This window comes from Triturus cristatus, chromosome 11, assembly GCF_964204655.1.
Source record: "Triturus cristatus chromosome 11, aTriCri1.1, whole genome shotgun sequence".
In the NCBI taxonomy this organism is placed as follows: Eukaryota; Metazoa; Chordata; class Amphibia; order Caudata; family Salamandridae; genus Triturus; species Triturus cristatus.
Window position 1 is genome coordinate 1,067,661 of NC_140594.1, and position 22,978 is coordinate 1,090,638.

Genomic DNA, 22,978 nt, shown 5'->3' on the forward strand with positions numbered 1-22,978 from the left:
ACTTCTGGCATTGTGTCCAGGTGTGACACACATGCATTGTACTGTAGAGTGGGTCCCGGGGGGGGGGGATGCCTGATGTCTCCCAGCCAGAGCATGCTGTGATGCATGTCTGCCGTCCTCACTTGCTTTGTGTTTACTGTGACAATCACTGCATGGTGCATGCCACATTCTGCCTGTCTAATCCTCCTGGGAATGTTGCTTCTACAGTCCTCATGTGATTCTGTGGTCACCCCAGTGTGACGGGTGACTGTACCCACAGATGTGTGTTTGTTCAGTGTACCTGTGCTGAGATTGTCCACAGGATGTGTTCGTACCCTGGACATCGGTGTGTGTGTAAGTCCCCTGTCATGTGGGTGGGTGCATATGTGGAGTGTAGCACCCCAGCTGCATGAGGGATGGATATACCCTGCCCATCTGATGTGAGCAGGGAGCAGTGCTGTGTGTCTGACGTGCAGAGCCAGCCCCACACCTGTGAGCCCCCCCAGTCTAGTGGCACATGTGCAGAGTGAGGTTTGTAGCTGCATTTGGCAATGGCAGGTGAATGTCCTGTGCCGGTGTGTGTCTGTGTACTCTGCTGAGGTAGCGTCAGTGGCCTGTGGCATGTGACTGCTTTGAGGTGCTGCACATAATCCTGGTGTACCTTCTGATGCACAGTGTGAGTCTGGATCATTTATTGTGTCGTACCCCTCATGCCACCTGTGTAATTTCAATGGCACGTGGTGCATTTGCCCTTACTCAGAGAAAAATGTCCCTATGACAAAGGTGCAATGCTTTGGCTGCATACTATGCCTTGTTGAAACCAGCAAAATTGTTCTAATGTGTGTCTCTGTGACATGTGGCAGGTGTATTGATGTAGTCTCACTTTTTCAACCCCACAGGTAGGCGCCTCTGCCAAGGAGCAGATCTGGAGGGACGCCGTCAGTGCCGTGAGGAGGACGGAGGGTCGCAAGCGGCGCCTGGCCCAGGTGAGAAAACGCTGGCAGGATATCCGGTGCTGGACGCGGAGGATCGCACGGGTCCTGCTGGGGGACTCACCTGTGGGCCCTAAGAACCATGGGCGTCGCCATCTGACCCAAATCCACAAGCGTGTGCTGGCGGTGGTCTTTCCAGACATGGACAGGCGCTTACGGGAGAAGCAGCAGCAGGAAAGGGGTAGGTACATGTGTGTTTGTTGTGTGTCACCAGCATTTGTAAGTGCGCAGTTGCATGGATACACTGCCAGTGTTTAAATGTGCAGTGCAGGTCCTGTCACCCACAGTATAGCGGTGCTGTCCTTCCTCCCTTCCCCTCCTTGCCATGTGTTCCCTGGTCTGTGTGTAGTCACTCTTTCACAAGGTCATCTGGGCTGGCAGTTTATCCACGTGACCAATGCTTGCAGCATCATGTGTGGGGGTGGTGTGTAACAGGTTTTGGGACCTTGCCTGTGCCCTGTCCAGTTCAGTACTTGTGGGGTCCATGTCAATTGGCACTGATGCTGAGTCCAGACGTAGGAGTATGTCTCTGCAGTGTAATACCTTACAGCAAGCATGTCCTATGTTGTGGCCTGTGACATGATGTGCATGAGTGTGTGATACGCAGAGTGCAGGGATGGTGGCCTGTGTTGCAGTCATTACCATTCAGGACCATGGAATATTGTGGCCACTACTGTCCCCTGGGGCATATTTTGCTAGGTATCATGTGTGTCATCACAATATGTGGACACTCTCAGTGTCTACAGCATAGGATGTGCTCTGTGCCATTGTTATCTGGCACCATGTATATTTACGTAACGTGTTCTACAAGTGTGCACTGTACAGCCTGACCTAATTTTCCTCGTTCATACTCACGGTGGCCAGTGCCTGTGTGTCTTGTTACAATTATCTGATGATGGCCATTTGTAAATGAGATCGTTGTACAGGCGCACATGGGGTATTTTGGGTCCAATATGGGTTTCTGGCAGCCCATGTGTATTTCTCCCAGACTAAGAGATGCAAGTGCTTCCTGTGTCTCATCAAATTGTCTCATGTAGGGGGTGGTTGGTGCGGGCAAGGCCTACATGTCGACACCTGAAATCTCATTGCTCGGTCTGGCCAGTGTGTGATGATTGTCTGGACATACACTCAAGGTGCAGTGACCCATTCATGTTGGGCATGTCTTTAAGTATTACCTTTGTAGCATGTGCCTCAAGTTCATGGAGATGGTCCCTGCTCATCCCTAGTTACGGCAACGCTGTGTGGTGCAGATGCAGTGCTGGATTGTCCCCAGAGCCTGGCTCCTCTGTCCAAATCCATATCATGTCATTTGCAAATGTGTCATGCTCTCCATAGTTTCTCAGTGGCATGGTGGGTGAACCAACTGTGTGTTGCAGGGCCTATATCTGTACCTTGTATTGTAGATGTTACTCATCTTTCTTTTCAGGCTATGCACTGTAACCTATGTAGATTTGACTCATGTGACATATGTATACAGGTGTCTGATTAATTCCTGTTTATTCACCTTGCCCACAGCATCGTCGGGGGACACGGATGGAGACACCGGCACGGACCGTGCGGAGGGACCGGGCACCAGTGCCAGCAGTGACATCTTAGCTGGCACATCGAGTGAGGCCGAGGGGAGTGAGCTGGAGGACCTGTCCACTGCCACCACAGAATATGAAGCTGACGGGTCCGAGGCTGAGCTCTCCGAGGGGGCGGGGGCTGCTCCAACAGCTGACAGCAGCACAACATCTCTCCGCGCCCCCTCCATTGCCATCACCGGCCTCACACTTGCTCGTGTCCCTTCCTGGCGTGCTAGGTCACCACGTGTCTCCTTCCTGCCAGGCACCGCACCCCCTGCCCCTGTCTCCACTGCTGCCGCCAATGCCGAGTCTGTGGACATCCTGCGGCAGTTGCAGGTTGGTCAGGCTGCGATGCTTAATGTCCTCCATGGCCACAGCCAAGTGCTCAACAACATGGAGGCATACTTGGAGGGCATTTCAGCATCGCAGGCTGACCAACGCAACTTGCTGCGGTCTATTGACTCGACACTGACTGCAGCAGTGGGTCTCCTGCAGCACTTCGTCCCACCCCCTACCCATGCCCCATCCACACTTCCCACTCCCATGCCTGTCCCACGTACACCCAGACGTCAGCATGCACACACCCCACCAGACACAGGCACCACACCAGCAGGGAAGGCAAAGCGCACACCTCCTGGCACGCACACACAGGGTGAAGTAGGCACACCCACTGGGTCGGGGGGGAAACGGAAGACACGCAGCCAGAGTGGGAGTCCACATTCCTCACGACCACCACCCTCCAAATCCACTCCCCTCAGCTCTCCTGGCCAAGAGTCGGACACAGGGTCAGTCCTGCCCAGTCTGTCCATCAGCCCCAGTGTGGCACCACCCTGCAAGCGGTGGAGGCAGGACACCGGCAGGGGAGTTGAGTCCCCCCCCTGTCCACACCCCCCCCAGTAGCGCTGCGACCCATCCCTCCAACCCCCCCCCCCCTCCTTGGGGCCTGTGGTTCCTTCGGGTGCAGGGGAGACGCTGGGCGACCTGGCAGTAGTGTGCAGCGCCGTGCTCGAATCCACCTTTGGCGCTGCCCCACCCCCTGTGTTAGGGGACACGCATCCCGATGTGTCCCCCACCTGGATTGGAACTATGGACTGCCCTATGGGCCTTGTGCATTTTGAACTCTTCGTACAATTCATTTTAGTACATTGCTGAATAAAGCTATTTTATTTTCCTTGGCACACTACTGCTTTTCTGGCATTGCTGTTGGTGGTGCTGCTCCATGATTTGTGGTGGCGATAATGTGTTAGGTGTCTGAGATATGTTGTAGAGTGGTGTTCGTGGGGTGGACCCTGTTATCTGTGTGCCATCACACGGTATTTGCTATCACACTTTGCTCATGTAAGCTGTTACTGCATGGTGACATTGTCCCAAGGTGTGTACCTTCCTCTGTGCACCCTGACATCTTCCCTGCAGGGTGTTGTGAAGACATATGTGCAGTGCTGTGTCTACATTTGCTGGGTGTGTGACGGCCCCTTCAACTTTGGCCATGCATGCTGGCCAAGGTCTCCACCTGCATCATTTGTGTCATCCTTGGGGGTCACTGTACTTGTGAGTAGAGTATATTGACAGGACTTCATGTGTACATGTTCCCTTTTCCACACTTTGCATGTGTGTACTCCCAGCCTCGCACACATGTGTTTCGTGTTCTGCTGGGTCTTTGAGCACCTGACTGACAATTGTGGCCATTGTATCTGTATCTGTGTGTACTCAACCCCTTTCTTTCCATGGGCACAGCTGTGTCTGGGCACTGCTGGGAGTGATAGTCACCCACCCCTCCTGTGTCTGGGCACTGCTGGGAGGACTCTACACGCACTCCTCCTGTGTCTGGGCACTGCTGGGAGGACTCTGCACACACCCCTCCTGCGTCTGGGCACTGCTGGGAGGACTCTACACCCACCCCTCCTGCGTCTGGGCACTGCTGGGAGTGATAGACACCCACCCCTCCTGTGTCTGGGCACTGCTGGGAGGACTCTACACCCACCCCTCCTGCGTCTGGGCACTGCTGGGAGGACTCTGCACCCACCCCTCCTGTGTCTGGGCACTGCTGGGAGGACTCTACACCCACCCCTCCTGTGTCTGGGCACTGATGGGAGGACTCTACACCCACCCCTCCTGCGTCTGGGCACTGCTGGGAGGACTCTACACCCACCCCTCCTGTGTCTGGGCACTGCTGGGAGGACTCTGCACACACCCCTCCTGCGTCTGGGCACTGCTGGGAGGACTCTACACCCACCCCTCCTGCGTCTGGGCACTGCTGGGAGTGATAGGCACCCACCCCTCCTGTGTCTGGGCACTGCTGGGAGTGATAGGCACCCACCCCTCCTGTGTCTGGGCACTGCTGGGAGGACTCTACACCCACCCCTCCTGCGTCTGGGCACTGCTGGGAGGACTCTGCACCCACCCCTCCTGTGTCTGGGCACTGCTGGGAGGACTCTACAACCACCCCTCCTGTGTCTGGGCACTGCTGGGAGGACTCTACACCCACCCCTCCTGCGTCTGGGCACTGCTGGGAGGACTCTACACCCACCCCTCCTGCATCTGGGCACAGCTGGGAGGACTCTGCACCCACCCCTCCTGTGTCTGGGCACTGCTGGGAGGACTCTGCACAAACCCCTCCTGTGTCTGGCCAGTGCTGGGAGTGATAGGCGCACACCCCTCCTGTGTCTGGGCACTGCTGGGAGTGATAGGCACCCACCCCTCCAGCGTCTGGGCACTGCTGGGAGGACTCTGCACCCACCCCTCCTGTGTCTGGGCACTGCTGGGAGGACTCTACACCCACCCCTCCTGCGTCTGGGCACTGCTGGGAGGACTCTACACCCACCCCTTCTGCGTCTGGGCACTGCTGGGAGGACTCTGCACCCACCCCTCCTGTGTCTGGGCACTGCTGGGAGGACTCTGCACACACCCCTCCTGTGTCTGGGCAGTGCTGGGAGTGATAGGCACACACCCCTCCTGTGTCTGGGCACTGCTGGGAGTGATAGACACCCACCCCTCCTGCGTCAGGGCACTGCTGGGAGGACTCTGCACCCACCCCTCCTGTGTCTGGGCAATGCTGGGAGGACTCTACACCCACCCCTCCTGTATCTGGGCACTGCTGGGAGGACTCTGCACACACCCCTCCTATGTCTGGGCTCTGCTGGGAGTGATAGGCACACACCCCTCCTGTGTCTGGGCACTGCTGGGAGGACTCTGCACACACCCCTCCTATGTCTGGGCACTGCTGGGAGTGATAGGCACACACCCCTCCTGTGTCTGGGCACTGCTGGGAGGACTCTGCACACACCCCTCCTATGTCTGGGCACTGCTGTGAGTGATAGGCACACACCCCTCCTGTGTCTGGGCACTGCTGGGAAGACTCTGCACACACCACTCCTGTGTCTGGGCAGTGCTGGGAGTGATAGGCACACACCCCTCCTGTGTCTGGGCACTGCTGGGAGTGATAGGCACCCACCCCTCCTGCGTCTGGGCACTGCTGGGAGGACTCTGCACACACCCCTCCTGTGTCTGGGCAGTGCTGGGAGTGAAAGGCACACACCCCTCCTGTGTCTGGGCACTGCTGGGAGTGATAGGCACCCACCCCTCCTGCGTCTGGGCACTGCTGGGAGGACTCTGCACCCACCCCTCCTGTGTCTGGGCACTGCTGGGAGGACTCTACACCCACCCCTCCTGTGTCTGGGCACTGCTGGGAGGACTCTGCACACACCCCTCCTATGTCTGGGCACTGCTGGGAGTGATAGGCACACACCCCTCCTGTGTCTGGGCACTGCTGGGAGGACTCTGCACACACCCCTCCTATGTCTGGGCACTACTGGGAGTGATAGGCACACACCCCTCCTGTGTCTGGGCACTGCTGGGAGGACTCTGCACACACCACTCCTATGTCTGGGCACTGCTGGGAGTGATAGGCATACTCCCCTCCTGTGCCTGGGCACTGCTGGGAGGACTCTGCACCCACCCCTCCTGTGTCTGGGCACTGCTGGGAGGACTCTACACCCACCCCTCCTGTGTCTGGGCACTGCTGGGAGGACTCCACACCCACCCTTCCTGCGTCTGGGCACTGCTGGGAGGACTCTACACCCACCCCTCATGCGGTTGGGCAGCTGGGAGTGATAGGCACCGACCCCTCCTGTGTCTGGGCACTGCTGGGAGGCCTCTACACCCACCCATCCTGTGTCTGGGCACTGCTGGGAGGACTCTGCACACACCCCTCCTATGTCTGGGCTCTGCTGGGAGTGATAGGCACACACCCCTCCTGTGTCTGGGCACTGCTGGGAGTGATAGGCACCCACCCCTCCTGCGTCTGGGCACTGCTGGGAGGACTCTGCACCCACCCCTCCTGTGTCTGGGCAATGCTGGGAGGACTCTACACCCACCCCTCCTGTGTCTGGGCACTGCTGGGAGGACTCTGCACCCACCCCTCCTATGTCTGGGCTCTGCTGGGAGTGATAGGCACACACCCCTCCTGTGTCTGGGCACTGCTGGGAGGACTCTGCACACACCCCTCCTATGTCTCGGCACTGCTGGGAGTGATAGGCACACACCCCTCCTGTGTCTGGGCACTGCTGGGAGGACTCTGCACACACCCCTCCTATTTCTGGGCACTGCTGTGAGTGATAGGCACACACCCCTCCTGTGTCTGGGCACTGCTGGGAGGACTCTGCACACACCACTCCTGTGTCTGGGCAGTGCTGGGAGTGAAAGGCACACACCCCTCCTGTGTCTGGGCACTGCTGGGAGTGATAGGCACACACCCCTCCTGTGTCTGGGCACTGCTGGGAGTGATAGGCACCCACCCCTCCTGCGTCTGGGCACTGCTGGGAGGACTCTGCACACACCCCTCCTGTGTCTGGGCAGTGCTGGGAGTGAAAGGCACACACCCCTCCTGTGTCTGGGCACTGCTGGGAGTGATAGGCACCCACCCCTCCTGGGTCTGGGCACTGCTGGGAGGACTCTGCACCCACCCCTCCTGTGTCTGGGCACTGCTGGGAGGACTCTACACCCACCCCTCCTGTGTCTGGGCACTGCTGGGAGGACTCTGCACACACCCCTCCTATGTCTGGGCACTGCTGGGAGTGATAGGCACACACCCCTCCTGTGTCTGGGCACTGCTGGGAGGACTCTGCACACACCCCTCCTATGTCTGGGCACTACTGGGAGTGATAGGCACACACCCCTCCTGTGTCTGGGCACTGCTGGGAGGACTCTGCACACACCACTCCTATGTCTGGGCACTGCTGGGAGTGATAGGCATACACCCCTCCTGTGCCTGGGCACTGCTGGGAGGACTCTGCACCCACCCCTCCTGTGTCTGGGCACTGCTGGGAGGACTCTACACCCACCCCTCCTGTGTCTGGGCACTGCTGGGAGGACTCCACACCCACCCTTCCTGCGTCTGGGCACTGCTGGGAGGACTCTACACCCACCCCTCATGCGGTTGGGCAGCTGGGAGTGATAGGCACCGACCCCTCCTGTGTCTGGGCACTGCTGGGAGGCCTCTACACCCACCCATCCTGTGTCTGGGCACTGCTGGGAGGACTCTGCACACACCCCTCCTATGTCTGGGCTCTGCTGGGAGTGATAGGCACACACCCCTCCTGTGTCTGGGCACTGCTGGGAGGACTCTGCACACACCCCTCCTATGTCTGGGCACTGCTGGGAGTGATAGGCACACACCCCTACTGTGTCTGGGCACTGCTGGGAGGACTCTGCACACACCCCTCCTATGTCTGGGCACTGCTGGGAGTGATAGGCACACACCCCTCCTGTGTCTGGGCACTGCTGGGAGGACTCTGCACCCACCCCTCCTGTGTCTGGGCACTGCTGGGAGGACTCTACACCCACCCCTCCTGTGTCTGGGCACTGCTGGGAGGACTCTACACCCACCCCTCCTGCATCTGGGCACTGCTGGGAGGACTCTACACCCACCCCTCCTGCGTCTGGGCACTGCTGGGAGTGATAGGCACCCACCCCTCCTGTGTCTGGGCACTGCTGGGAGGACTCTACACCCACCCCTCCTGCGTCTGGCCATGTACGCTCCATACATACGCGGGTGGGGGTACGGTCCGTACATACACTGTTGGGGTGGGGGTACGCTCCATACATACGCGGGTGAGGGTACGGTCCGTACATACACTGTTGGGGTGGGGGTACACTCCATACATACGCGGGTGGGGGTACGGTCCGTACATACACTGTTGGGGTGGGGGTACTGTTGGAAGGCGGACCCCGAGGAGTCGGCGAGACCACCAAGGGGGGCCCTCACACTGTACGAAGTAGCCGAGCGCTGCCGAGAAGTCTCCTGAGAGATCCTTCCCCTATCACGTACTAGCACAGTAACACCACCACACAGGACTCAAGGAGGTTGTCTCAAGACAAGCAATTCTTTATCAGCAATAAAAAAAGGTTACGAGGTCAATATTTACACGAAGGCATCGAGGGATCCACCAAAAGTCTCAATGTCTCTTTGGAAGGGGTAGGGGTAGCGGGACAGTCTTTGGTAGGGGTGCGGTACGAGGGTACCTGGGGCCCAGTTCTTATCCTCAAGCTGGAGGACCTCCGGATCTCGGAGGGGTCGAGCCGCGACGGCGTCCGCAGAGCTCTGGCGTATAGTTCGTGGAGAGCCGCGATCCAATCAGCAGGGCTCTCAAGGTGGTTTCTGCTCAGCTCGAGCCGCGACGTCGTCAGCAGGGCTCCGAGGGAGGTTTCAGCGAGGTTGGGCCGCGACAGCGTCAGCAGGGCTCCGATGTTCCGGGTGGCTTCAAAGTGTTCACAAGAAGGAGCCGCGACGCAGTCAGCAGGGCTCGTGATGGTTCTGGCAAAAGTTCTTCTCCGTAGGTCAGCCGCGATTCAATCAGCAGGGCTCTCGACTCCGGGATACAACTGCCGATCTGTGGCGGGGTCGCCCCAGATATAGGTCTGGAGCCCTTTGATGTCCGGACCCAGGCGCCCGAGGGGGGCGGAGAGGCCGGGTGGAGGTGGCCAGACGCCCAGCAGGAGAGGCGCCAGGCCCAAGGGAGTTGCAGGGCGATCACACCTTGAGAGGGGAGGACAGTTGGGGGTCCCATCGATACTGTCCTCCACTGGGGGCGATAAATGGTTCCTGCGGCACCCCCTGGCCAGTTCGTGGTGCCTCGATGTCGGGGCTTCGCTGGGGTCGAGGCCGGGTTGAGCGGGGTCGCGCTGGCTGGTGCACAGAATCACGTGGATGCCAACAAGATGGCGGAGCCACGAGGGGTATGCGACCACGTGCCGCTCAGGATGAAGGGCCTCGGTGTAGTTCAGAAGGGTGGCCCGTGAAGGCCGGGGCGGGGAACGGGCACAATCCACGGGGGTAAGGACCACGCCACGAGGCCGGGTCCAACAGGCGTCCCCCCCAGCCGAAGGCATGGAGAGTCACCCATCTCCTTGGGGATTCTCCTCGTCAAGGCGGAAGAAGCGGGACAGGCCGTCGGCGTTGGCGTGGTCATTGCCGGGCCGGTGCTCAACGTCAAAGTCCATCCCTTGCAGCGAGATGGACCACCGCAGCAGCTTGGGGTTCTCGCCCCGCATTTGCATCAACCACCGCATGGGCCGGTGGTCGGTCTGGACCCGAAAGTGGGTACCGAAGAGGTAGGGCCGGAGTTTCTTGAGGGCCCACACTACGGCGAAGGCCTCACGCTCGATGGTGCTCCATCGTTGCTCCCGGGGCAGTAGCCGTCGGCTGATGAAGGCCACTGGTCGGTCGAGCCCCTTTTCATCGGCCTGGGACAGGACGGCCCCGATCCCATACTCGGAGGCGTCCGTCTGCACCACGAACTCCTTATTGTAGTCAGGGGCCTGCAGCACCGGGGCAGTACACATTGCTGTCTTTAGGGTGTCGAAGTCTACTTGGCAGCGGGGGGTCCAGTGCACTTTCTTGGGCTGCTTTTTGGACGTTAGTTCTGTGAGGGGGCCAACAATGCTCCCATTGTCTCGGATAAACCGCCGGTAGTATCCGGTGAGACCCAGGAAGGCCCGGACAGCGGTCTGGGTAGTGGGGGGTTCCCAAGCCTGGATGGCGTCTATTTTTGGTTGGAGAGGGGCCACCTGCCCGCTCCCCACTTGATGGCCCAGGTAGGTCACGGATCCGTGGCCGATCTGGCATTTGCTGGCCTTGATTGTGAGCCCGGCCCGCTGGAGGGCGGCCAGGACGGCTTTAATGTGAAGGAGGTGCTCTGCCCAGTGGTTGCTGTACACGGCAATGTCATCTAAGTAGGCCGCGCTGAAGGCCTCAAGCCCGGCCAAAACCTTGTTCACCAGTCTTTGGAAAGTGGCCGGGGCGTTCTTCATTCCGAAGGGCATCACCCGAAAGTGGTAATGCCCATCCGGGGTCGAAAAGGCGGATCTTTCTTGGGCGCCGGGGGTGAGCTGGATCTGCCAGTACCCGGCTGTGAGGTCCAGTGTGCTCAAGTAGCGAGCGGCCCCTAAGCGGTCGATGAGTTCGTCGGCCCGGGGTATAGGGTGGGCGTCCGTCTTGGTCACTGCATTCAGGGCTCGGTAGTCCACGCAGAATCGTAACTCCGGGGGGTGGCCGGGAGCTGCGGCCTTTGGCACCAGGACGACAGGACTGGCCCACGGGCTGTCGGAGGGTTCGATGACCCCCAGGGCCAGCATCTTCGTTACTTCGGCCTGGATGCATGCCCGCACTCGGTCGGGTACCCGGTAGGCTCTGTGTTGCACGGGGGGGCTCTCCCCGGTGTCGACGTCGTGGACGCACCAGTGGGTCACCCCCGGGGTGAGGGAGAAGAGGGCTGCGTAGTCCTGCAGCAGTTGCTGGCAGTCGTTGCGCTGTTCCGGAGTCAGGGAAGAGGCGAGTTGGACGCCTTTGATCGATCCATCATGGACGTTGGACTGCAAGAGGTCGGGCAGGGGCTCGGAGTCGTCCTCGCCCCCCTCGTCGGTCGCCAGTAGCAGGCTCAGTTCGGTCCGGGCAAAGTGGGGTTTTAGCCTGTGAGCATGTAGGACTCGGAGGAGGTTCCGGGGGGACTCCAGGTCGACCAGGTAGGTGACGGGACTTTTCTTCTCCACTACCTTGAAGGGCCCGGTCCACTTGTCCTGGAGGGCGCCGGGTTCAACTGGGGCCATGACCCATACTTTCTGTCCTGGTTCGAATTCTACGGTAGAGGAGTTCCGATCGTATCACCGCTTCATGTCCTCCTGGCTGGCCTCGAGGTTGGCTTCGGCCATGGCTCGGAACTTGCGGGTCTGGTTTCGGAGGGTCAGGAGGTATCGGTAGACGTCAGGAGGGGCGCCTTGGGGCTTCGTCTCCCAGCCCTCCTTGACCAGGCTGAGCGGTCCGCGGACCGGGTGTCCGTACAATAGTTCAAACGGGCTGAACCCCAGGGACTTCTGCGGGACCTCCCGATAGGCAAACAGGAGGCACGGCAGCAGGACATCCCATCTCCGCCTGAGGGGCTCTTCCAGGCCCTGGATCATCCCCTTTAATGTTCTGTTAAACCGCTCAACCAGTCCGTTCCCCTGAGGGTGGTAGGGGGTCGTGAACTTGTATGTGACCCCGCACTGCTGCCACAGGGACCGCATGTACCTGGAAATAAAGTTAGTGCCTCTGTCGCTCACCACTTCGCGGGGAAATCCCACTCGGGAGAAGATCCCCATTAAGGCCCGGCCTACCACGGGGGCCGTTATAGTTCTTAGCGGGACCGCCTCCGGGTACCTGGTGGCGTGGTCCACGAGAACCAGGATGAAGCGGTGGCCCAGGGCGGTCTGGGGGTCCAGGGGCCCCACGATATCGATTCCGACCAGTTCGAACGGGGTGCTGACGGCTGGAAAGGGTTGGAGGGGGGCCTTGACCCGACCCCCCGTCTTCCCGCTGGCTTGGCAGGTCTGGCAGGACCGGCAGTGGTTGTCCACGTCTCTCCGCATCCGGGGCCAGTAGAAGTGGGTCACCAGACGGCTGTACGTTTTGTCTTGCCCCAAGTGTCCGGCGAGGGGCACATCGTGTGCCAGGTTGAGCAGGAACTCCCGGAAGCGGAGGGGGACCACCAACACTCGGCTGGCCCCGAGTTCTGCCACTTTTTGCTCACTGTATAGCAGGCCCTCGGCCCAGTAGACCCAGTGGGTGCCGGTCTGGTCCCCGTTGGTTTGGGCGGACGCTTGTTGGCGGACTCCTTCGAGAGTGGGGCAGGACTGCTGCTCTTGTTGGAACTGCTCCCGGGTGGGGCCCCCTTCGTGTCGCCATTGTGTCAGTTCTGGTAGGGCGCACGGGGAAGTCATCTCCTCGGGGGAGGATTCACTAGGTTCAGGGTCGGTGTCCGCCTCCCCCTCGCTGATGGCGGGAGGGGGTGCGAGCCCCTCGGGCTGGGCGGCCCCGGAGGCCGAGGATGAGCGGGGGGCCCGGGCGGTCATGGACCGGGTGATGGCGCAGGCCCAGTCGGATAGTCCCAGCATTCGGAGGTGCTCTCGTCGCTCTACTTGAGCCCAGGGGGAACTCTCCAAGTCGTTCCCCAGGAGGCAGTCTACGGGGGCGTCGTCGCGTACCGTCACCTTCAGCAGGCCCGTCACCCCTCCCCATTCGAAGGGGACCAGGGCCATCTGGCACAGGCTTTCGCTGTTGTCGGCCGTCCGGACGGGGCACAGCACATTCGGTAGAATCTGTTCGGGGGTCACCAGGTGGCAGCGGACAGCGGTGACACTGGCGCCGGTGTCATGAAGGGCTTCGGCCCGTTGTCCATTGACCGTGACCTGCTGCCGGTACTTCTGGGTGTTGCTTGGGATGGGGGTGCAGGGTACCATTTCTCGGCTACCCAGGCAGACCAGGGACATGGCTGCCGGCTCCCATTCAGTGGTCCCTCGGTCGAGGGTCTCCTCTTCCTCTTCTCCTTCTCCCAGGGCGGCGGCCGCCAGCTGTCGGGGCGGGGGCCCGCCGGCCCCGTTTCTTCGGTTCAGGGGGCAGACCGGATCGCTGGCATAGTGTCCGGTTTGTTGGCAGCCGTAGCACGTTACTGGTGGCCGTGGTCCGGGTCTGGCCGGGGGCGCCCCCCTTCGGGCTAGGCTCGGGGAGAGTTGTTGCTGCGGTGGCCCTCGAGGGGGGCTCCTGGGGGCCCCGGCGGGAGGGTCTCGGTTCCTGTTCGGCCCTCCCCCTCCACCGCGTTGGCGGGGGGTCCGGTGGGGTTCCTCTGGTACTCCCCCATTGAGTTCCGGGGGACCCGAGAGTTGACCCATCGATCGGCCTCGACGGTGAGTTTTCGCGGGTCGGTCATTTTGCTGTCGAGGAGGTGCTGTCTCAGTTCCACGAAGCAATTGTTGGAGAGATGTTCCCACACGATGAGGTCGACCAGCTGCCCGTAGTTTGTTACTTTGCTACCTTTGATCCATCCTTCTAGGGCCCGACTGAAAAAGTCCACATACTCCACCCAGGTGGTACCCGGGATTTTCTTGCAGTCTCTGAACCGCTGGCGGTACATTTCCGCTGTTAGCCCGTAGCGGGTGAGCAGAGCCTCCTTCATGTGATCGTAGGAGGTCATCACCTCCTCCGGCAGCTGGAGCAGTGTGTCTCGGCCCTCACTCAGGAACCGCCCCCACAGGCCCGCGCCCCAGTCTTTTCGGGGCACCCGATGAGAGGTCATGGCCACCTCGTAGGCCTTGAACCATTGTTGGATGTCGTCATTCTTGTAGTACTCCTTGACGACCTCTTTCGGGATATGTACCTTGGTCTCGGAAGGCGGTAGGGTGTCTCTAGTACTGGGGGCGTTGGACCCTCCGTTCTTGGCCTTGATTTTGAGCTCCTTGAGACTGCGCTCGTGCTCAAGGGTCAGTTTCTTTTCCTCCAACTCCCGGTGTCGTCTCTTCTCCTCTATCTCCTCTTGAAGCCGTAGCTGCTCTAGGGCCAGTTTCTTTTCCGCCAGCTGGAGTTCGCCGTCCAGCCGCAGTCGTGCGAGCTCTAGCTCGTGGCTCCGGACCTTCTCCCGCTCTCGTATTTCTTCTTCGGAGAGGCCGGTTTCTAGGCTCTTTCTCCCTCCGGTTGCCGGAGTCAGTGCGGTTGATGTGGTCTCAGTCAGGGGTAGGGGACCCTCTTCCTGGGAGGGGCCCGCCCCGGCCTCCAGCCATGTCCTCAGAGCTTTCTGCATCTCCTCTTTGGTACCTAGGCCGGTGGTTGCAATGCCTTTGTCTTTGCAGAACTGTTTTAACTCTTTGTGCGTATATTCTTCCAGCCGTTCGGGCTGGAACTCCATTGTCGCGTTGTTTTCCTGGCTGCTCATGATTACTGTTCGTTTGGTTGGGTAGCTAGTGGGTACTGGCTGGTACGTACTGCGTTCGGCTCGGATCCCGTCGCTGGCCACCAAATGTTGGAAGGCGGACCCCGAGGAGTCGGCGAGACCACCAAGGGGGGCCCTCACACTGTACGAAGTAGCCGAGCGCTGCCGAGAAGTCTCCTGAGAGATCCTTCCCCTATCACGTACTAGCACAGTAACACCACCACACAGGACTCAAGGAGGTTGTCTCAAGACAAGCAATTCTTTATCAGCAATAAAAAAAGGTTACGAGGTCAATATTTACACGAAGGGATCGAGGGATCCACCAAAAGTCTCAATGTCTCTTTGGAAGGGGTAGGGGTAGCGGGACAGTCTTTGGTAGGGGTGCGGTACGAGGGTACCTGGGGCCCAGTTCTTATCCTCAAGCTGGAGGACCTCCGGATCTCGGAGGGGTCGAGCCGCGACGGCGTCCGCAGAGCTCTGGCGTATAGTTCGTGGAGAGCCGCGATCCAATCAGCAGGGCTCTCAAGGTGGTTTCTGCTCAGCTCGAGCCGCGACGTCGTCAGCAGGGCTCCGAGGGAGGTTTCAGCGAGGTTGGGCCGCGACAGCGTCAGCAGGGCTCCGATGTTCCGGGTGGCTTCAAAGTGTTCACAAGAAGGAGCCGCGACGCAGTCAGCAGGGCTCGTGATGGTTCCGGCAAAAGTTCTTCTCCGTAGGTCAGCCGCGATTCAATCAGCAGGGCTCTCGACTCCGGGATACAACTGCCGATCTGTGGCGGGGTCGCCCCAGATATAGGTCTGGAGCCCTTTGATGTCCGGACCCAGGCGCCCGAGGGGGGCGGAGAGGCCGGGTGGAGGTGGCCAGACGCCCAGCAGGAGAGGCGCCAGGCCCAAGGGAGTTGCAGGGCGATCACACCTTGAGAGGGGAGGACAGTTGGGGGTCCCATCGATACTGTCCTCCGCCGGGGGCGATGAATGGTTCCTGCGGCACCCCCTGGCCAGTTCGTGGTGCCTCGATGTCGGGGCTTCGCTGGGGTCGAGGCCGGGTTGAGCGGGGTCGCGCTGGCTGGTGCACAGAATCACGTGGATGCCAACAAGATGGCGGAGCCACGAGGGGTATGCGACCACGTGCCGCTCAGGATGAAGGGCCTCGGTGTAGTTCAGAAGGGTGGCCCGTGAAGGCCGGGGCGGGGAACGGGCACAATCCACGGGGGTAAGGACCACGCCACGAGGCCGGGTCCAACAGGTACGCTCCATACATACGCGGGTGGGGGTACGGTCCGTACATACACTGTTGGGGTGGGGGTACGCTCCATACATACGCGGGTGGGGGTACGGTCCGTACATACACTGTTTGGGTGGGGGTACGCTCCATACATATGCGGGTGAGGGTACGGTCCGTACATACACTGTTGGGGTGGGGGTATGCTCCATACATACATGGGTGAGGGTACGGTCCATACATACACTGTTGGGGTGGGGGTACGCTCCATACATACGCGGGTGGGGGTACGGTCCGTACATACACTGTTGGGGTGGGGGTACGCTCCATACATACACGGGTGAGGGTACGGTCCGTACATACACTGTTGGGGTGGGGGTACGCTCCCTATATACGCGGGTGAGGGTACGGTCCGTACATACACTGTTGGGGGTGGGGGTATGCTCCATACATACGCGGGTGGGGGTACGGTCCGTACATACACTGTTGGGGTGGGGGTACGCTCCATACATACGCGGGTGGGGGTACGGTCCGTACATACACTGTTGGGGTGGGGGTACGCTCCATACATACGCGGGTGGGGGTACGGTCCGTACATACACTGTTGGGGTGGGGGTACGCTCCATACATACGCGGGTGAGGGTACGGTCCGTACATACACTGTTGGGGTGGGGGTACGCTCCATACATACGCGGGTGAGGGTACGGTCCGTACGTACCCGTGCGCACGCTGTGGAATGCTTGTGGGGCCCGTACCCAGGCCTTTGGCACATGGGTGCGGGCCGTACCGCCATTGTTGGGGTGACGTGGGTGTGGGCGTGGTACGACTCGTACCCACGCTCTTAAGGCGTGGGTACGGTACGTACCTGTATTGTTGTGTTGCCGGTTCGCGTCGTCGCCCACTTCCGTTGTGGCGGACGCTGGCATTGCTGGACACGCCCCCACCCCCTCGAAGTGACCAGGGCCTGGAGGTCAGGTATGTCCAGGGCATGTGTGCTGTGTGACTTGGGTGGGGGTTTTGTGTCCTGCCCCTGCTCCCCCCCCCTTTGCCCCTGGGTGTTGTTCTGACCTTCTGTGGCGTTTGCGTCGGTACCTGTAGAGGAGGTCGACTGCTATGAGGGCCGGGATGACACGTAGGTTCGGGTCCATGTCTGTCCGTCGCATACAGGTGCTCCTTGTGCGCGTCGTCCTGATTTCCCGGCAGTTTTTGGCTGCCGGAAAATATTCTCCGTGCGGGATGACGTCGGTGCGAATCGTACCTCCTGGTTCGTGGAACGCAGGCTGCATACGTCCCGACGTCACATCGGCGCTTTTCCGGATGTCATTTGTATGTTTATTTTCCTCGGTTGGTGTTTTGTACGAATCGTACGGAAATGGTGTTTCCGTGCGAATCGTACTTGCATGTTTGTAATGTTTTCTAACCGGGTACGAGTCGGACGGAGAAAATGCTCTGTCCGACGGTTCGTACCCGGTTTCTCCAGGATCCGAATCGGCACATTAATATACACTTGAGCCAGAAACTAATGCCACAACGGTAAAGTAAATAAACAGGGAAACCGAGTTTGTTAAATGCTCGAGAGGTGAAAAAAATATATATTAATAGTTGGACCGGCATGTAAACTACACAAATAGTGTGAAATGTAAACCAGTGGAGCACATTAAAGGTACACTGGAGCCAGGTAAACAATGTATTATTAGTTGGACGTGCATCTAAAGTACACAGCTCGTGTCTAATGTAAACCAGTGAAGTACATTAGAGGTGCACTGGAGCCAGAAACTAAGAACTAATGCCACAACGGTAGAGTAAATAGACCGGAAAACAGAGTTTATTAAAGTGCTCGGGGGCAGCTCAAGGAGAGTTTAACTCCAGCCCATCCATAGTGCTTGAGACTCTGAACGCCGCTGTGTGGCAAAGTACTGTGGATCTGATCAACAGTAAGGGGAACAGCCATGGGCGTCCGCAGAAATTTTTCCAGGGCGGGGGCAAAATGTTAACGTCATCACCATCCTCCAACCTGATGTGTGCCAGGTGAGGCACAAGAAACACTGGTGTGCAGGAGGAGCCATGGGGGACAGGAAGCAGGCTGCATATGATCTCATACACCATAGGGTTGTTGTGCCACAGCCATCTCTTTCTTTAATAAAGTAAGATTTCTCTGGTGGTTAATGCAAAGATATGTTTTGTCTACACCCAGTTACGAATCATGAAGTTTAATATGCAAATTTAAAATTTGTATTTTATGTATCAAGGTAAGCGGGTTACTGCTTTTGACATCCTCTTGTTACTTGCTGTTCATAACTTGCAATAATTCTAATGTATCACAGAGAGCTATGGATTGCCATCAAGGAGCTTACGTGCAAGTGTCAAGGCATGGGTTTAGAACCTTATTGTTATTTTCAAAATCTGTCTGTTAGCAAGATTGCCAAAAGAGGTCATTCAGAAGTACGAAAGTCTAACAGGGTTTTAAATCATGACTTTGTGTTTCTCCCGACCAGACACTCTTGACAATTTGTAATCCTCATTGTTTTATGTAACATACTGTAGATTGATTTGAACACTTTTGATTTATTGTCTTTTTTTAATGTGTGCGTGTGATGTAACCCTACACTGGGATGAGAAATGCTATGAAACAATTAAATAAAACAATTAGAACATTTTTTAAATCATAATTTGTGTAATTACCCAGATCCGACATACTTACGGTGTGTGCTCATCTCTTCTCCACAGAGGTTGAACAACGTCAAAAACCTGCCTCCAAATCAAATTTTCCTTGTACAGATCACAAACTGTATCTCTTAGTTTCCCTCGATTGCATTAGCATTTAGGTGTTAGGTTTCAGGTAGTTCCCACCATCGTGATACTCAAACAAAAGGAGTGCTGATGGCCCTTTAAATTAGGCCCTTGTTTTGGGGTTCCACCACGTGATACTCGAACAAAAGGAGGGCTGATGGCCATTTAAAGTAGTCCATTGTTTTGGGCCCACCTGGAAGTGAAAATAAAAAAGCCCCTACACCGCCTGCAGGTTGATGCTGTAGGAGAGTAGGATCTGCTTCTTATGATTACCCCCACTTTTTGCTGATGTTTAACTGTTTTTCGACTTTAGTCTGGCTGGGGCCCTGTTATTCAGGACCCCAGCCTAGCTGCTTCCTCTCTAAAATGGATTCCAGGTACCTTAGGTACCCTACAGATTGGATTCTGGAGTGCCCTTTTAAGTCCCTAGTATATGGTATACTATGTACCCAGGGCATAGGTACCCTAGAGGCCTACCAGGCGCTGAAGCATGTATTATGCCACCCCTGGGAAACCCTCCAAAATGGCACCACAGGTCTGCTACTGCAGCCAGGGTAAGGTGGTGCATGCACCCCTTACGGTGATATAGGTTACCTGTATCACTACCCATACACACACATATAAACCTATAAGTCACTCCTATGGCAGGCCTTATCAATCCTGAAGGTAGAGTGCTTAGTTTTCATGTGAAAGGGAGCCCCTGCATGAGCAGAGACCCTCTGCAGTATTTGGAGTCTATTCTCTGATGCTGTTTGTGGTGCGCCTGACCACATACTCTTAGGTGCATCATAACCTTGCGGTAAATGCTAACTTTGGGATGGCTGCACAGAAACATGTTGTGTTTGGTGTCAAACACCTTGGAATCCTACCCCCACACCAGTAACTCCGGCAGGGGAGGCCTGGACAATAGGTTTCCTGTCACAGGGAGGTGGTTACACCTCCCAGACAGGCTGATGTGTATTGGGGCTGGGCGAGAGCACTCCCAGAGTGCTTTGAAGTCCTGCACTGGGGGCACATTTGGTGTCCCTGTGCATAGTCCAGCTCAAACCGGTTGCAGGGGCTACCAGCCCTTGCTCTGGCACGAAAATGGACAAAGGAAATGGGTGTAGCCACCCCTCTTTCCAAACCCTCCCATAGGTGGGTCCCCTGAGTTAGTCCAACCCCTTCCTTAGGTGTAAGTAAGGAACCTCTATAACCAGAACTATAGATATCCCTGGATGAAACTCTGAAACTGAATCCTGGAACTTCGACTTTCTACTCAAGACTAGAAGACTGAAGAATCTCCCTTGGAGTCAAGGAGGGACTCCCCTGCTTGGCAGGCACCAATGACGCATCTGTCCGGTCTGCATCTCCAAAGCTCCCGCGGGATGGCGAAGACTTTGCAACACCAAAGGTGGATTTCCAGGCTTCCCCGAGGCTGACCAGAGTCTCCAGCAAAGCTGAGACCCGTTGCTGTTGTGGGTAATGTGGAACCAGAACCCCTGGACTCCGTGCCCATTTGCAAGTGCATCACCTTCCTGACAACTCTCAAAGCTGTGCTTTGGGTTACTTGTAGCCCAGACCCCGAGCAGAAAATCCACCAAAGATTGCTGGCCTACCCACTCCGAGTGACCCGTGGGCCGCCATTTTGTAATTCAGCTCAAGGTATCCTTCGTGGGACAGCTCAAATCCAGCTCCTGGTTGTCCTCAACACCTCCTGGTCCTCGTGGCTGAAGAGTCAAGCTTCCCATCAACTCACCTGAAGCACCCGACATCGGTGGGCATTTGACTATCGTGCCCTTGGTCACTGGCAAGTGACCCAGACTCTGTCCCCTTTGCTTTCAGGTTCTTCTCATCTACGATCCAGGCTTGAATCTCTTCGGACACTTTGCATCTTCCCGGCAGCAGCCCTTCTTTGCCAGCTTCCATTGAAAACGACGATGCGTCCCAACACCATTTGACACCTATGCACCCGGCTTCCCTGGGTTAGGTAACTCGAGTACTCCAGTGCTCCCGTGGCTGTTGACCCTAGACACCTCTAAGTCCAAAAGGGTTTGCTCCTAGTCGTCTCCTAAGTGTCCTTAAACTTTAAAATTCCAACCGCGACTTTCCCCATAGAAGCTAACGGCGCTCGTGGCTGTGTTCCCACACTGCACGCGTCCCCCGTGGGTCCCTTGTGTCACTACCTTGGGTGGTTCTGAAGGGGCCCAGCGATTCTACAGGCTCTAGACCTTGTGTTTAGTCAAGTCGTGGTTCTTATACCACTATTTTAGTATATGGTTTGGTACGCCCCTAGGGCTAACTGTATTTATTGTGCTATTTACTGTTGATATTTGCCTTGTAACTTGTGTACTTCGACTTCTAGCCTCATAAAGAGACTAGAGGGGTGTGTTTTAGAATAAATACTTATATTTTGAATATATACCTGGTGTGGTTCTCTTTCTTTCATTTGGTCATTCAAGAGATTATAGACTGGTAAAACAAGCTGCTTTACATTCCTTCAAGACTTAGCCTGAAGGCTGCTCTCCATAGCTACCACTAGGATAGCTTTCAATGAAGGTTGTCTTTAACCTATCACCTCTAAGGGGTTGTTTGGACTGGTACAGGGTGCCCACTATAACTAGTGGACAGCATATACCAGGCCAACTTCTCACAGATGCTCAGAATAAAGAGCGGTCAGTGGCGGGTGCTGCTTAATGTGTCATGGTGTCGGCAAATTACGCCAGGCCAAAATCAGCATTACCGCATGGAAGGCACCCTGGATCCTGGACCATGCTTAATAACAGCCCCGGGATCTGGCAGGAGCACCCTCATGTTCTGCACTGTACTGAGCACATGTATTACCCCACATGAGGTCATTCTCAATATACTGTAAATCACCCGTTTTAAAGTGCACCAATCTCTGAAGGGCGTGGGTTTACCTCAAATAAATAACGCTCACAAGCAAGTGGTAAATGCTTTCTACCATCTATTAACAATGTGTGCCAGGACAGGTTGCCCAACAAATACGCAATTACACAAACAGTTTCATTAGTTTAGTCTGGTTCTTACGCCAAGGGTGTAAGAAGAAACAGCACCTTACAGGCCTAATTCTGAGGTGGGTGGAGAGAACAAAGGCAAATGGTTATATTTTTTGTCCTTACTCCTGTTATGAGCGGATCATACATGCCGTTTGCTCTTGTGTTTGCTCATGCAATTGTCAAAGGGTCCTACCTGGAGGATATTTGATGTACAAATCTATACTCTAGGAGTAATAACATTCACTTGCCACAGGAAACGTTTACTCGTGTTATTCCTTATTTCAGGGCACATGTAATTGGGTGCAAATACATACCCCATTGCCAGCACCCAAATAATAATGCTGTATCAGGTGCAAATGAGAGTTTGTGCCTGAATTGTTATCACCAGCAAAGCTGCCATCGGAGACTAAACTACCAACAAACACATTCACGGATTTTAGCACCAAGAGTGTTTAAAGTCAGGCGTGCAACGCCCATTGTACTCAAAGGGCTTCAGCAGCCGCCCCCTCTGCCCCTCTGCCCCCCTCGTGTGTGTCAGCCTGGCTGAGACAGAGTCCCGGGCGCACACACACAGCCGCACCGAGTACTTCACACAGGGCTTTAAAAGACCATTTACTTGTAAATGAGGCTTTGTTGTGTTTTCACCCCTTCTTAGAGCCCCTGCATCTCCACTCTGCATATGGCTGGATGAATTAACCCCCCTCACCCCCTGAAATTTGACTCTAGTTGCGCCTCTGTTTAAAGTCAAGGTAGGAGAGATGAGTTGGCGTGAGGTTTAAAAGAGGGGTGAACGAGGGATTGAAGACGCCTCGTGGTGATGATCATGGGCGTCTGCAGGGAGGGCAAGGAGGGGCGCTCCAGGGGGGGCAAGTGCCCCTCCTTGCCCCCCCCCCCTGCAGACGCCCATGGGAACAGCGACTTTAGTAGGTCCAAAAACCAGACAGAGACAGGAGAGTCAAAAGCTGACCTCACAGTGTTAGTGGCGTGTGGGAGTGGAGCGGAGAGTACAGCAAAAACCACCCTAAGGAGACGATGGATTTAACCTCATGTCAGTGCAAGCCAAGGAATGCCATCACTCAATGCCCTCTTGAGGTGCCCAGTCTAAAGACCCCACGCTGTCCAACACGGAGGACTTTCAATGTCAAGTCTGGTGTTGTGGCTGTCAGGTTGGGTTTGTTCAGAACAACCCAAGTCAAAGAGTC